This window comes from Bactrocera neohumeralis, unplaced genomic scaffold, assembly GCF_024586455.1.
Source record: "Bactrocera neohumeralis isolate Rockhampton unplaced genomic scaffold, APGP_CSIRO_Bneo_wtdbg2-racon-allhic-juicebox.fasta_v2 cluster09, whole genome shotgun sequence".
Classification (NCBI taxonomy): domain Eukaryota; kingdom Metazoa; phylum Arthropoda; class Insecta; order Diptera; family Tephritidae; genus Bactrocera; species Bactrocera neohumeralis.
The window spans coordinates 28,317,136-28,327,066 of NW_026089622.1; the positions used below are offsets into that span (position 1 = coordinate 28,317,136).

General features: G+C 40.5%; 1 pseudogene; it reads left to right on the top strand.

Annotated features, from left to right (window-relative positions):
• Nucleotides 1-862: 862 nt before the first annotated feature.
• Nucleotides 863-9,265, top strand: LOC126764697 (uncharacterized; annotated as a pseudogene).
• Nucleotides 9,266-9,931: the final 666 nt, after the last annotated feature.

The following is a 9,931-nucleotide window of genomic DNA, read 5'->3' on the forward strand; positions in this document are numbered from 1 at the left end:
CAAATTAATGAAGTATTTTTATTCAATTATAAAGTTTTTTAGTTATACAAAAATACTTACCCCAATACTAATATTTAATATACTCACCTTAATCTATTACCATACAGGGTTTGTCCGGCCCCCCGACTGCACTTTGGAGCGTGCGCGAGTTAATTTTTACATTAAGTAAATATGAGTCAAAAGAATATATTTTGAGATGCACCGAAATGTGTACTCTTTATTTATACTCTTAAGACTAACTTATTACATGATTCTTATTTCTATTTATTCTAACTAGTATGATACTTATTATTATACAGATTATATTATTTTTTTAAGATTTTTTTTACATATATGTATATTGTTTGCTTAGATACATTTGCTTTGTTTTAAGATAAGGTTATTGTGGTATTCAAACTCAATGTTGTTTTGATACTTGTTTGTTTAGGATTGTTTGTTGTAGTGATAGTGCATTTCAATTGTTCTAACTCAAGGTTGGTTTGATGCATTCTGTTTACTGAAACAAAAGGTTGTTTTAATGTGTATTACTACAAATATCATAAGGAATACGTTCCTTAACTCGCGCACCGACTGGATTCGGTAGACTGCGTACCTAGCCAACGAACGAGCGGCTTGTCAGTTGTGTCCGAGCACCTGGAGAGTCAGGACAAACCTTTTCGGGCGACGTGTTTCTGTGAGTGCTTTGCTGTTTATGACTCATTGCTATAGCTTGTCGATGAGAAACAAATATCTCGTGAAGCCACCTTAAATAGAAGATCTCAGCAGTTTTCAGGTTAAGAAGTGTCGTGTTCGAGGATGAAAACCGGAGCCACAACCAGCACGAGCCACATGAAGCCGCCGCACATGGACAGGACGAAATCTTATGAATAAATTGTTTGCACAAGAGACACACCGTGTACAAGTGCAGAACGGATCGATGTCGTGTATGAAATCAATCCTATCACACGTTGTTGCACCAGTATCCGGTTTCTTTCCCTGCTTCATCTCATCCGCAACCATCCACCACACATCATCATGTGAGTCACACAGCAGTATACTGAATCGGGTAATGTTAGCAACAGCAGTTATTCAATTGAGGACCAGTTATGCAGGATACCTGCTTGCGAGAGCGTTGCTAGATTTAAACTTCCAAGCCAGCTTTATGACGGAGGCGTTGGCATAGAAATTGCGGATCCGATGACAACAGAAAACGTTAACCCTCATCGAGACCCACGGGTCTGGCCAGGCATATTTTGTTTTTAAATGTTATTTAAATATATATAGAGTGTAGCAAACGACTAGCGGTTCCAGGTAGCTTCCTAGAATTTTATTGTCTATAGAATTCAGAAAAAAAATTCAAGGATATCGTATCGAAAAGGACGAAAAAAGGATATTTTAATAATTCGCCTTAGTGTACTAATGGTGCTTGGCTATTTTGTAGGTCTGGTAGGGATAGAGGGGAGGTTGAGGGCTTTCCTGAAAGCCCCAGGGGTGAACTAACTCCCAAAGTAGTTTTGATCCCCACCGGCCCCATAGCCCCCCAACTGTAGTGAAGCAAAAGGGGGGACATGGTGAAAACTCATTTTCGTCTATTGCCACACCCCCGGCGGGGCCTTAGGGGTTATACATTCCTGAAAGCTATTTAAATTACCTAACCGGTGCAGTTTATTTGACCCACCTAGGTCATATACTTTAGCCGCTAGAGCGTTTTAAAAGGTTAAGAAAAAATGTAATTTTTCTCAAAATGTTACATTTTTTGTGAACGCTATTGCCACGCCAAGCGTGAACAAGGCAGTCAATTTGATTTCAACCAAATCGAGAGGTAAGAAATTTCAAAAATGTATCTATATAGTACATATATGAGCGTAAATACAACACATATTTCTATACAAATGTAAGTAAACACCACTTGGCCTAGCCAAGCACCATTGGTCTCGGCTAAGTGTATCAGACCGTTGGTCTCGACCAGGGTTAAGCATGATAGGAATTATAAATTCCAATCCAAAGTGGGGGCAAAATTAAGCGCGTTTTTTATGCGGTGTATTTCGGCTAATCTTACAGACCATAACAACGATTCTAATAGCTGGAAAATTCAGCACAATATTAAATTGGCGGACACAGAATTCCATTGATGGCTAATTGGGTGCAGATGCATTTTTCAAATTGTTAGCTGTTGGCCAAATTAAAAACCCTTTTTTTGGTGGATTGTATCTGGCAAATGCGTGAGCAATTTAAGTTCTTCTCCCAAATTATATAGGATTTTATGCGAAACTGAGGAAGTTTTAACATTAATAAATAGTGTTGGGCTTGGAAGAATTCCCTTCAAAATAAATAGCATAGTAAGATCCCGAGTAAGCAACACTACTTCATTCCGCATCAATGCGTTTTAAGACCCTAGAGCAAAACAACCAAATTACGTGTTGATGCTCTGACGCTTCGAGTCGTACTTTTCTTCGTTTTTATGCAGAAGACAGAAATTGCCAGCTGTTTATACTGTTGCAACAGAGTATTAAGTTTTGTTCACTTAACGGCTGCACGTATCACCTAAAATTAAGCGTAATAGATATACAGTTAAATATAAGTATATTAATGATACGAAGGACTAGAAAAGTTGAAATCCGGTTGACTATCTGTCTGTCCGTCGTCAATCTGTGCAAGCTGTAACTTGAGTAAAAATTGATATATCTCAAAGCGCGATAAATAAATAAATAAAATATAAATTTGAGAGAGATTTATGGGACCCGCTGTGAAAAGTGGTCGATGGGCGTGGCACCACCCACTTTTTGATGAAACCATAGCACAATTTTAAATTCCACCTGTTTCGTTCAAATTCCAGTACACAAATCAAGAAGCAATTAATATAACAATGAAAACTGTTCAAGCCCCTAGGTACCGATAGTTGACATCTTATTGAAAATTTTGTTCAATGTGTGAGATATATAATTGAAATTTAGGGATAGGATGAATCGGACCAATACTTCCCTTAGCTCCATATACCTAAAATAAAGATTTTCAAACTTCGGGGTAACTTTGTATTGCATATATCAGCCAATATGTGAGTTATCTCAACAAAAATAACAAAGCGTGTTTTACATAACAGTATATCTTTTTGTCAAAAATACATTTGGGCAAAAACTTGACATAGCTCATTTTATATGATTGTTTTTTTAGGAAGTAAATAGTATCGAGAAAATTAAATAAAATAATTTTAAAATAAAAGACGACACAATTCCGATTTCTTTGGCGCCGCGATATGACAGTTGGAAGGAGAAAGTCCTCTTGGCTAAAAAAAACGCTTAGTTTACGAGATATTGGACTTTAAAGTTCAAAAATTCCCAAAATTCGAACATCTCAACAAGCTACATTTAACACATTTTATGCATATTTTTCACTTCAAATTCATTTAATTAAATTGTAAACTCTTAAACAAATTCACAATTTATAAGTTTTGGAGGTTTTACAAGGTTCGTTCCAAAGTTAACAGGACTTTACAAAAAAAAACGGAACAAATGGTTTTTTCGGCAAAATCAATTTATTTTATTTAAAATAGTCTCCGTCTGCTTCTATGCAGCTTTTTGCACTGTCCAAAAGCATGTCGAACAAGTGGTTTAGCTCGTTGGCCGGTATGACCGCCAGTATGCCGGTGCAAGCCGTTTGAATGACCTCTACGTCTGCATAACGCTTTCCTTTCATGGGCAAATGTATTTTTCCGAAAGGAAGAAGTCGCACGGTGTCAGATGAATACGGGGAGTGGTTAAAATAGTTAAATTGTCTTTTTTGACCTCTTTAATGATGTCTTTCGAATGTTGGATTGTGAGAAATTTTTGGTCGTCAGTCAATTTGTGCGGAATAAACAGTGCACACACCTTTCGTAAACCCAAATATTCGGTCAAAATGCGATAAGTCGATGCTTTGGAGATGTTCAGTTCCATTTTCATGAATTCCAATGATGATTTCGGCTGATTTTTGATGAATTCACACACTGTTTCGATGGAATTTCCGGTGATCACGGATTTTGATTGGCCCATGCGTTGATCACCATTTATGTCCTTACGGCCACTTTGAAAACGTTGAAACCACTCGTGCACTCTGCTACGGGATAGACAATCATCGCCATAAACTTGTTTCATCAATTGGAACGTTTCGGTAAAAGTTTTACCAATTTTAAAACAAAATTTAATGTTGGCTCTTTGTTCGAAGCTCATTTTCGCACCGATAACACAAACATTCTGACACTTAAAACGCAATAACTTCCAATATATGAAATGTCATGAAATTGGACAACCGATAAAGATAGCAGATTCTAACGCATCAGCCGAGATATAGATGGCGCCACCAGGGAGCGCTGGATTAAAAAAATCTTGTTTACTTTGGAACGCACCTTGTATATGATTTAATCACGCCATTTCCGGGCACGGTTCCGATTACTTTGGCAGTCGGGTAAAAATCATGAATTTCGGTGAAAATGGGGTATGTGTTGATAGAGAAGCTTCTCCAGAGGAGGAATATGCAAAAATATTAAAATAAGTTCATATTTCACTTTTATTTTGTTATTTTTATTTTTTTTATTAATTTATAAATCAAGTAACACACTCATCATTGAAAAGTTAGATTATTAACAATTATGAAGAGAGCGAGGGTTGCCATATCTTACACACCAAATATGAAGGATTGTTTAACAATAGCGTTTTCTTTGTTTGTTTTTCTTTATTAACAAGAAAAAGATTCTTTCTCACATTTTTAAGCTATAATTGAGTATGAAATGTACTCTTTTCAGTGATGGCGGCCTTCGACCGCGTTCGAAAAAATAACCCTGGTCGAGCCAATATCTGGGGTGACTGAAGTACTTTCGCGTTGTACTCCTTTCTGCGTTGGCGGCCTTTAGCCGCGCTCTAAAAAAAACACCTGGTCGAGCCAATACCCGGGGTAACCTCAGTATTTTATTACCTTATTACTTAATATTATTATATAATATTACTTAGTTTTTTAATAAATTTTAATAAAATAACTATATGCATAGAAAGATTGTTCATACAAATTTTTATTTGAAATATAATTTATACAGAAACTTGTTTTTATTAGGACTTCTTCTTCTTCTTAATTGGCGTAGACACCGCTTACGCGATTATAGCCGAGTTAACATCAGCGCGCCAGTCGTTTCTTCTTTTCGCTACGTGGCGCCAATTGAATATTCCAAGTGGAGCCAGGTCCTTCTCCACTTGGTCCTTCGAACGGAGTGGAGGTCTTCCTCTTCCTCTGCTTCCCCCGACGGGTACTGCGTCGAATACTTTCAGAGCTGGAGTGTTCTCGTCCATCCGGACAACATGACCTAGCCAGCGTAGCCGCTGTCTTTTAATTCGCTGAACTATGTCGATGTCGTCGTATATCTCGTACAGCTCATCGTTCCATCGAATGCGATATTCGCCGTGGCCAATGCGAAAAGGACCATAAATCTTTCGCAGAACTTTTCTCTCGAAACGCAACGTCGAATCATCTGTTGTTGACATCGTCCAAGACTCTGCACCATATAGCAGGACGGGAATTATGAGTGACTTATAGAGTTTTGTTTTTGTTTGTAGAGAGAGGACTTTGCTTCTCAATTGCCTACTCAGTCCGCAGTAACACCTGTTGGCAAGAGTTATTCCGCGTTGGATTTCTAGGCTGACATTGTGGGTGGTGCTTACGCTGGTCCCAGGATAGACGAAATTATCTACGACTTCAAAGTTATGACTGTCAATAGTGACGTGAGTGCCAAGTCGCGAGCGCGACGACTGTTTGTTTGATGACAGGAGATATTTCGTCTTGCTCTCGTTAACGGCCAGACCCATTTCCTTTGCTTCCTTGTGCAGCCTGGAGAAAGCAGAACTAACGGCGCGGGTGTTGAGGCCAATGATATCAAAATCATCGGCATACGCCAGCATCTGTACACTCTTATAGAAGATGGTACCTTCTCTATTTAGTTCTGCGGCTCGAACTATTTTCTCCAAAAGCAGGTTGAAAAAGTCGCACGATAGGCGATCGCCTTGTCTGAAACCTCGCTTGGTATCGAACGGCTCGGAGAGGTCTTTCCCGATTCCGATGGAGCTTTTGGTCTTCCAAATACAGACATCGCGGCATAACTGATAAGGTCCAATCAGTTTGTTGACGGCGGGCTTTAATTTTTCATACAATACGATCAATAGAACCTTATGCGCGATGTTGAGGAGGCGTATCCCACGGTATTTGGCGCAGATTGTTGGGTATGCTGTTTTATGGATTGGGCATAGCAATCGTTGGGCATGCTTTCGTCCGACGATATTTTACAAAGAAGCTGATGTATGCTCCTTATCAGTTCTTTGCCGCCGTGTTTGAATAGCTCGGTCGGCAATCCGTCGGCCCCTGCCGCTTTGTTGTTCTTCAGGCGGGTAATTGCTATTCGAACTTCTTCATGGTCGGGTAATGGAACGTCTGCTCCATCGTCATCGATTGGGGAAACGGGTTCTCCTTCTCCTGGTGTTGTGCGTTCACTGCCATTCAGCAGGCTGGAGAAGTGTTCCCTCCATAATTTAAGTATGCTCTGGGCATCAGTGACTACATCACCTTTGGGGGTTCTACAAGAGTATGCTCCGGTCTTGAAACCTTCTGTGAGCCGCCGCATTTTTTCGTAGAATTTTCGGGCATTTATTAGGACTGAAATTGCGAAATAAAAAAAGAGGTATTATAGCGAAAAAGAGAAATTTCATCGAATTGCTCATATTTGCTTATTATCACATGGCAGCGCTCTATTTCCTCATAATTGTTAGCACATAAATGATGCTTACTTCGCGTGTAAAAAGTGATTTTTAAATATAAATTTCTCACTTATAAAAAGTTCAAAAAATGTAAATTGTGAATTTGTTTAAATGTTTATAGTTTAAGTAAATGAATTTGAATTGAAACGTGTGGACCAAGTGAATTAAATGTAGTGAAATAACTTGTTTAAATGTTCGAATTTTGGGATTTTTTTTGAAAGCCAAATATCTCGTAAACTTATTATTTTCTAATCAGGAGGACTTCCTATTTCCAACAGTATATTCAGATCGCGGCACCAAAGAAATCCATATTGTCAATTCCCGCGACAGCCAGTTCTATCCACCGGTATCGATAAAGATTTTATCAGGCGATATCCCTACTCGTGCTGGCATTGAGTCCAACTCGAACCCTTAGGTATTTGCCTACTGCGTTTGCGCCAAAAGGCTCCATCCAAACTCCAGATCGGTCCGGTGAAATACGCGCAATGGATGGATCCTTTTTAAGACTTGCTCAGGCCTTAAGACATATAGGGAGTGGACTACGAGTTCCGTGGAACCATGTTGCCAACGCACTACTGCGTCATTCGCCTCAACGGCTGGGCAATCTGCACTCAGTTTGGCCAACAGAGGATCTCCGCGGTCCACAGGAGCTCCCAACCCCGTCCCGCTTCAATCCTCGCACAGTCTGTTTCGTGTGTCATACCGTCATACGTCGGACCATCACATCAGTCAAGTGCAGTCTCGTACTGGCTTGTGTCACTCCTCGGCGTGTTCCGGTCTGCCCCCGCAACACTCAGCAAGGGCGTCGCCTAACAACACAACAGTGCGACAACCACCCCTGCGGGTTTCACAGCTGCAACAAACACCACCTACACGCCACTCTCTCCTCCTCAGGATCACCCACGGACACCCACGGACACCCACGGACACCCGCAACAAACCCGAATACTACAACTCAACTTCAACGGACTCCAGAGTAAGATCGAAGAGATAGCTTCACTCATGAACCGGGAACGCGTATCGATAGCTGTGATCCAAGAAACCAAGCTAAATAGCCACTCAGATCTTCTGAGCATCCCCCAGTTACATGTTGCCCTATAGGATATCACCCGAATTTAGGTGCGCTACTTCATGGTGAAAACCGTTTGGTAAAAGCAACCTTAACACGCACTACGATCGTTGGCATTCCTGCCTACCAAATGATCGTAAGGGCGGATTAACGATTCGACATTCTGCACAATGAATGACGAAGCCCCTCCAGATTTATGGGGAACTGTAATAGCTCGCCCCATATTACCATTGCTAGTGGTGGTTTGATAGATATCATAACCTGGCGACCTATGCTAACTCTCTCATCAGACCACCTGCCTATAATTATCTCGACAGAGAAACCTTACGATTTTGTTTCTGTGGGCAACCGCACTTTCGTTAACGTTAACAAAGCTAACTTGGTCGGCTTCACAGAATTTACTGAGAGCACCTTCAACGCTCTACCCATTCCTACGGACGTATCCGTTGGCTAAAGTCGTTTCCGCAAGGTGATCGCAACAGCTACTGCTCGCTTCATCCCAGCTGGAAGAATAGCGGAAATCCGCCCCGATTTCCCAGCCGAAGCAGCCGTTTTAGCTAACGAGCGTGACACCATACGCCTTGCCGATCCCGTAGATCCCTGAATAAGGGACTTCAATTTGAAGATTCGGCGATTGGTAAATCAAGATAAGCGGACGAAATGGATAGAGCATCTGAAGTCTTGTAACCTCTCCATCAGTGTGAGTAAGCTTTGCTCTACTGTCAAGACTTTGTCTAACCCGAAGAAACATGATGACCGAATCGAAGTTCAATTCAATGGTCATTTCTTTTCGGACCCGAAGAAGTGCGCGAACTACTTAAGCGGGCAATTTACACTGCACCCTTCGGTAGACAAAACCAAGCGATGTGTTCAGAATATAAACAATAAAGAGAAATCGTCTAAATCCATTGGCTCCGATGGAATTAACATGCTTATGCTAACTCATCTAGGCACGATGGGAGTAAGCTACCTCACCAAGGTCCTCAACCTGTTGCTGACCACTCTTCAAATGCCCATTGTGTGGAAAGACGGAAGAGCGGTCCCACTACTGAAACCTGGGAAACCCGGGAACAAAGGGGGGTTCTAGTGAAGACACTTAAGGCATTGCTACTCCCGACCTTCACTCACCACCTAAGCCTAGCCAACTACCAGCACGGATTCCGAAAAATGCACAGTACCAATATCAAAGGCCTTTGACATAGTCAAACACACAACGCTACTGCTGTACATTGAACAAACTACGCTCCCTCCAGGACTGAGGAGGTGGACCATAAACTACCTGAGCGGTCTGTTTCGAGGAGAAAAATCCAAACTGAGAAGAATTAAAAAGGGGGTTCCGGGGTCCCCGCTACTGTTTAACTTCTACATCTCGAAACTCCCACAGCCAAACTTATTGTTCAAATCTATTTATTTGACAACAACTAAGGGGTTACATTCTGTCAAATAATCAGTGTTATCTTATCGACATCCTTTGTAAAAAACTAAAAGAAATAAAAAAAACCCAAAAAGAGAATTTTTGCAGCTGTTTATAGCAAAAAACTGTTTATTACCCGTAAATGGGGTTTAAAAAAAATAACCCTGGTCGGTCCAACACCATTGTATGTCAAGTTTTTTTCACGTAAAACTCCTGTTTGCGTGGGCGCTTCAAAAAAAATTATCCTTGTCGGTCCAATACCGAGGCGTTTTAAGTTTTTTTCGCACAGAGCTCCTTTTTACGTTGGCGGCTATCGGCTGGGCTTCAATAAAATAAACCTGCACGGTCCAACACCGGTGCGTGTTACGTTTGTTTTGCGTAAAACTCCTTTTAGCGTTGTCGGCCTTCGGCCTTCAAAAAAAATAACCTAGTCGGTCCAACACCAAGGTGTGTCAAGTTTTTTTCACATAAAACTCCTTTAAAACTATTTTTGCACAATATAATGTAAAATAAATGTGTATGAACGAATTAGTGAAGTATTAGTGAAAATATAAATTAAAAATATAAGTGTAAAATTAATTTTAAATTGAAATAATACGTAATTCAAATTGTGGTAATTTTCAACTTTAAACGCAAATATCTCGAAACTATTGGTTTCCTGCGGCTATAACTATATATATCCGCCCATACCCATTTTAT